General features: G+C 58.9%; 1 long non-coding RNA gene across 1 annotated transcript in view; it reads right to left on the bottom strand.

Moving 5' to 3' along the window:
• The window catches only part of LOC144954210 (uncharacterized), an 8,957-nt gene extending 6,290 nt beyond the window's left edge, over nucleotides 1-2,667 (bottom strand). The window contains exon 1 of the long non-coding RNA XR_013641096.1: nucleotides 2,507-2,667. This is a non-coding gene — a long non-coding RNA (uncharacterized LOC144954210). The remainder of the gene's footprint in view (nucleotides 1-2,506) is intronic.
• Nucleotides 2,668-7,033: the final 4,366 nt, after the last annotated feature.

Below are 7,033 nucleotides of genomic sequence, written 5' to 3'. Positions count from 1 at the left end.
CACCACCACCCCCACCACCACCCCCACCACCACCCCCACCACCACCACCACCCCCACCACCCCACCACCCCACCAACCACCACCATCACCACCACCACCACCACCACCCCCACCACCCCACCAACCACCACCACACCACCACCATCACCACCCCCACCACCACCCCCACCACCACCCCCACCACCACCCCCACCACCACCACCACCACCCCCACCACCCCCACCACCCCCACCACCCCCACCACCCCCACCACCCCCACCACCCCACCACCCCACCAACCACCACCATCACCACCACCACCACCATCACCACCACCCCCACCACCACCACCACCCCACCAACCACCACCATCACCACCACCACCACCATCACCACCACCCCCACCACCCCCACCACCACCACCACCACCACCACCACCACCCCCACCACCCCCACCACCACCACCACCCCCACCACCACCCCCACCACCACCCCCACCACCACCACCCCCACCACCCCACCAACCACCACCATCACCACCACCACCCCCACCACCACCACCATCACCCCCACCCCCACCGCCACCACCACCCCCACCGCCACCGCCACCACCACCACCACCCCCCACCACCCCCACCACCACCTCCACCACCACCACCCCCACCACCCCCACCACCACCCCCACCACCACCTCCACCACCACCACCCCCACCACCACCCCCACCACCCCCACCCCCACCGCCACCGCCACCCCCACCCCCACCACCACCACCACCCCCACCACCCCCACCACCACCTCCACCACCACCACCCCCACCACCCCCACCACCACCCCCACCACCACCTCCACCACCACCACCCCCACCACCACCCCCACCACCCCCACCACCACCCCCCACCACCACCCCCACCACCACCACCACCCCCCACCACCACCATCACCACCACCCCCCACCACCACCACCACCACCCCCACCACCCCACCACCATCACCACCACCACCACCCCCACCACCACCCCCACCACCACCCCCACCACCACCCCCACCACCACCACCACCACCCCCACCACCACCCCCACCACCACCACCACCACCCCCACCACCACCACCACCATCACCACCCCCACCACCACCCCCACCACCACCCCCACCACCACCACCAACACCCCCACCACCCCCACCACCCCACCAACCACCACCATCACCACCATCACCACCACCACCACCACCACCCCCACCACCCCACCAACCACCACCACCACCACCACCACCACCATCACCACCACCACCCCCACCACCACCCCCACCACCACCCCCACCACCACCCCCACCACCACCCCCACCACCACCCCCACCACCACCACCACCCCCACCACCCCACCACCCCACCAACCACCACCATCACCACCACCACCACCACCACCCCCACCACCCCACCAACCACCACCATCACCACCACCACCACCACCACCATCACCACCCCCACCACCACCCCCACCACCACCCCCACCACCACCCCCACCACCACCACCACCACCCCACCACCCCCACCACCCCCACCACCCCCACCACCCCCACCACCCCACCACCCCACCAACCACCACCATCACCACCACCACCACCATCACCACCACCCCCACCACCACCACCACCCCACCAACCACCACCATCACCACCACCACCACCATCACCACCACCCCCACCACCACCACCACCACCACCACCACCCCCACCACCCCCACCACCACCACCACCCCCACCACCACCCCCACCACCACCCCCACCACCACCACCCCCACCACCCCACCAACCACCACCATCACCACCACCACCCCCACCACCACCACCATCACCCCCACCCCCACCGCCACCACCACCCCCACCGCCACCGCCACCACCACCACCACCCCCACCACCCCCACCACCACCTCCACCACCACCACCCCCACCACCCCCACCACCACCCCCACCACCACCTCCACCACCACCACCCCCACCACCACCCCCACCACCCCCACCCCCACCGCCACCGCCACCCCCACCCCCACCACCACCACCACCCCCACCACCCCCACCACCACCTCCACCACCACCACCCCCACCACCCCCACCACCACCCCCACCACCACCTCCACCACCACCACCCCCACCACCACCACCCCCACCACCCCCACCACCACCCCCACCACCCCCACCACCACCCCCACCACCCCCACCACCACCCCCACCACCCCCACCACCACCCCCACCACCACCCCCACCATCACCACCACCACCACCCCCACCACCACCATCACCCCCACCATCACCACCACCACCATCACCCCCACCACCACCACCACCACCCCCACCACCACCACCACCACCACCCCCACCACCACCACCACCACCACCCCCACCACCCCCACCACCCCACCACCCCATCACCACCACCACCACCCCCACCACCACCCCCACCATCACCACCACCACCACCACCACCACCACCCCCACCATCACCACCACCACCACCACCACCACGCTCACCCCTGGCTGATCTGGCAGACTTTGGCTTTTCACGAATTGATGCTGGTTCCTCCTCAACCTCCTCCTCGTCCACCTCCTCGTCCACCTCCTCGTCCACCTCCTCGTCCACCTCCTCGTCCACCTCCTCGTCCACCTCCTCGTCCACCTCCTCGTCCACCTCCTCGTCCACCTCCTCCCCATCGCTCTCGTCTGCGATGAGGTAGAGATGGACGCGGTTTTTATTTTTTATTTTTCTCTCCGTCGGTGGTGGATCTGTATGGGGCGATGGGTTTGTATGGGATGGAGTCTCTGTATGGGATGGAGTCTCTGTATGGGATGGAGTCTCTGTATGGGATGGAGCGATGGGTTTGTATGGGATGGAGTCTCTGTATGGGATGGAGTCTCTGTATGGGATGGAGTCTCTGTATGGGATGGAGCGATGGGTTTGTATGGGATGGAGTCTCTGTATGGGATGGAGTCTCTGTATGGGATGGAGTCTCTGTATGGGACGCTGTCTCTGTATGGGATGGAGTCTCTGTATGGGATGGAGTCTCTGTATGGGATGGAGTCTCTGTATGGGATGGAGCGATGGGTCTATATGGGATGGAGTCTCTGTATGGGATGGAGTCTCTGTATGGGATGGAGCGATGGGTTTGTATGGGATGGAGTCTCTGTATGGGATGGAGTCTCTGTATGGGATGGAGCGATGGGTCTATATGGGATGGAGTCTCTGTATGGGATGGAGTCTCTGTATGGGATGGAGCGATGGGTTTGTATGGGATGGAGTCTCTGTATGGGATGGAGTCTCTGTATGGGATGGAGCGATGGGTCTATATGGGATGGAGTCTCTGTATGGGATGGAGTCTCTGTATGGGATGGAGCGATGGGTCTATATGGGATGGAGTCTCTGTATGGGATGGAGTCTCTGTATGGGATGGAGTCTCTGTATGGGATGGAGTCTCTGTATGGGACGCTGTCTCTGTATGGGATGGAGTCTCTGTATGGGATGGAGTCTCTGTATGGGATGGAGTCTCTGTATGGGATGGAGTCTCTGTATGGGATGGAGTCTCTGTATGGGATGGAGTCTCTGTATGGGATGGAGTCTCTGTATGGGATGGAGTCTCTGTATGGGACGGAGTCTCTGTATGGGACGGAGTCTCTGTATGGGACGGAGTCTCTGTATGGGACGGAGTCTCTGTATGGGACGGAGTCTCTGTATGGGACGGAGTCTCTGTATGGGACGGAGTCTCTGTATGGGACGATGTCTCTGTATGGGACGCTGTCTCTGTATGGGATGGAGTCTCTGTATGGGATGGAGTCTCTGTATGGGATGGAGTCTCTGTATGGGATGGAGTCTCTGTATGGGATGGAGTCTCTGTATGGGATGGAGTCTCTGTATGGGATGGAGTCTCTGTATGGGATGGAGTCTCTGTATGGGACGGAGTCTCTGTATGGGACGCTGTCTCTGTATGGGATGGAGTCTCTGTATGGGATGGAGTCTCTGTATGGGATGGAGTCTCTGTATGGGATGGAGTCTCTGTATGGGATGGAGTCTCTGTATGGGATGGAGTCTCTGTATGGGATGGAGTCTCTGTATGGGATGGAGCGATGGGTCTATATGGGATGGAGTCTCTGTATGGGATGGAGTCTCTGTATGGGATGGAGTCTCTGTATGGGATGGAGTCTCTGTATGGGATGGAGCGATGGGTCTATATGGGATGGAGTCTCTGTATGGGATGGAGTCTCTGTATGGGATGGAGTCTCTGTATGGGATGGAGTCTCTGTATGGGATGGAGCGATGGGTCTGTATGGGATGGAGTCTCTGTATGGGATGGAGTCTCTGTATGGGACGATGTCTGTATGGGACGCTGTCTCTGTATGGGACGGAGTCTCGGTATGGGATGGAGTCTCTGTATGGGATGGAGTCTCTGTATGGGACGCTGTCTCTGTATGGGATGGAGTCTCTGTATGGGATGGAGTCTCTGTATGGGATGGAGTCTCTGTATGGGACGCTGTCTCTGTATGGGATGGAGTCTCTGTATGGGATGGAGTCTCTGTATGGGACGCTGTCTCTGTATGGGATGGAGTCTCTGTATGGGACGGAGTCTCTGTATGGGACGGAGTCTCTGTATGGGACGGAGTCTCTGTATGGGACGCTGTCTCTGTATGGGACGGAGTCTCTGTATGGGACGCTGTCTCTGTATGGGACGGAGTCTCTGTATGGGACGGAGTCTCTGTATGGGATGGAGTCTCTGTATGGGACGCTGTCTCTGTATGGGATGGAGTCTCTGTATGGGATGGAGTCTCTGTATGGGATGGAGTCTCTGTATGGGATGGAGTCTCTGTATGGGATGGAGTCTCTGTATGGGATGGAGTCTCTGTATGGGACGCTGTCTCTGTATGGGATGGAGTCTCTGTATGGGATGGAGTCTCTGTATGGGACGCTGTCTCTGTATGGGATGGAGTCTCTGTATGGGATGGAGTCTCTGTATGGGATGGAGTCTCTGTATGGGATGGAGCGATGGGTCTGTATGGGATGGAGTCTCTGTATGGGATGGAGTCTCTGTATGGGACGATGTCTCTGTATGGGACGCTGTCTCTGTATGGGACGGAGTCTCTGTATGGGACGGAGTCTCTGTATGGGATGGAGTCTCTGTATGGGATGGAGTCTCTGTATGGGATGGAGTCTCTGTATGGGACGCTGTCTCTGTATGGGATGGAGTCTCTGTATGGGATGGAGTCTCTGTATGGGATGGAGTCTCTGTATGGGATGGAGTCTCTGTATGGGACGGAGTCTCTGTATGGGACGCTGTCTCTGTATGGGATGGAGTCTCTGTATGGGATGGAGTCTCTGTATGGGATGGAGTCTCTGTATGGGATGGAGTCTCTGTATGGGATGGAGTCTCTGTATGGGATGGAGCGATGGGTCTATATGGGATGGAGTCTCTGTATGGGATGGAGTCTCTGTATGGGATGGAGTCTCTGTATGGGATGGAGTCTCTGTATGGGATGGAGCGATGGGTCTATATGGGATGGAGTCTCTGTATGGGATGGAGTCTCTGTATGGGATGGAGTCTCTGTATGGGATGGAGTCTCTGTATGGGATGGAGCGATGGGTCTGTATGGGATGGAGTCTCTGTATGGGATGGAGTCTCTGTATGGGATGGAGTCTCTGTATGGGACGATGTCTGTATGGGACGCTGTCTCTGTATGGGACGGAGTCTCTGTATGGGATGGAGTCTCTGTATGGGATGGAGTCTCTGTATGGGACGCTGTCTCTGTATGGGATGGAGTCTCTGTATGGGATGGAGTCTCTGTATGGGATGGAGTCTCTGTATGGGATGGAGTCTCTGTATGGGACGCTGTCTCTGTATGGGATGGAGTCTCTGTATGGGATGGAGTCTGTATGGGACGCTGTCTCTGTATGGGATGGAGTCTCTGTATGGGATGGAGTCTCTGTATGGGATGGAGTCTCTGTATGGGACGGAGTCTCTGTATGGGACGGAGTCTCTGTATGGGATGGAGTCTCTGTATGGGACGGAGTCTCTGTATGGGATGGAGTCTCTGTATGGGATGGAGCGATGGGTCTGTATGGGATGGAGTCTCTGTATGGGATGGAGTCTCTGTATGGGACGATGTCTCTGTATGGGACGCTGTCTCTGTATGGGATGGAGTCTCTGTATGGGATGGAGTCTCTGTATGGGATGGAGTCTCTGTATGGGATGGAGTCTCTGTATGGGACGCTGTCTCTGTATGGGACGCTGTCTCTGTATGGGATGGAGTCTCTGTATGGGATGGAGTCTCTGTATGGGACGCTGTCTCTGTATGGGATGGAGTCTCTGTATGGGATGGAGTCTCTGTATGGGACGGAGTCTCTGTATGGGACGGAGTCTCTGTATGGGATGGAGTCTCTGTATGGGACGCTGTCTCTGTATGGGACGGAGTCTCTGTATGGGACGGAGTCTCTGTATGGGATGGAGTCTCTGTATGGGACGCTGTCTCTGTATGGGATGGAGTCTCTGTATGGGATGGAGTCTCTGTATGGGATGGAGTCTCTGTATGGGATGGAGTCTCTGTATGGGACGCTGTCTCTGTATGGGATGGAGTCTCTGTATGGGATGGAGTCTCTGTATGGGATGGAGTCTCTGTATGGGACGCTGTCTCTGTATGGGATGGAGTCTCTGTATGGGATGGAGTCTCTGTATGGGATGGAGTCTCTGTATGGGACGGAGTCTCTGTATGGGACGCTGTCTCTGTATGGGACGGAGTCTCTGTATGGGACGGAGTCTCTGTATGGGACGGAGTCTCTGTATGGGACGGAGTCTCTGTATGGGACGGAGTCTCTGTATGGGACGGAGTCTCTGTATGGGATGCTGTCTCTGTATGGGATGGAGTCTCTGTATGGGATGGAGTTTCTGTATGGGATGGAGTCTCTGTATGGGATGGAGTCTCTGTATGGGATGGAGTCTCTGTATGGGATGCTGTCTCTGTATGGGACGCTGTCTCTGTATGGGATGGAGTCTCTGTATGGGATGGAGTCTCTGTATG

This window comes from Lampetra fluviatilis, unplaced genomic scaffold (genome assembly GCF_964198595.1).
Source record: "Lampetra fluviatilis unplaced genomic scaffold, kcLamFluv1.1 SCAFFOLD_274, whole genome shotgun sequence".
NCBI classification, from domain to species: Eukaryota; Metazoa; Chordata; class Hyperoartia; order Petromyzontiformes; family Petromyzontidae; genus Lampetra; species Lampetra fluviatilis.
Note: the sequence above shows the minus strand (reverse complement) of the source record. Positions and strands in the feature narration are given on the sequence as shown.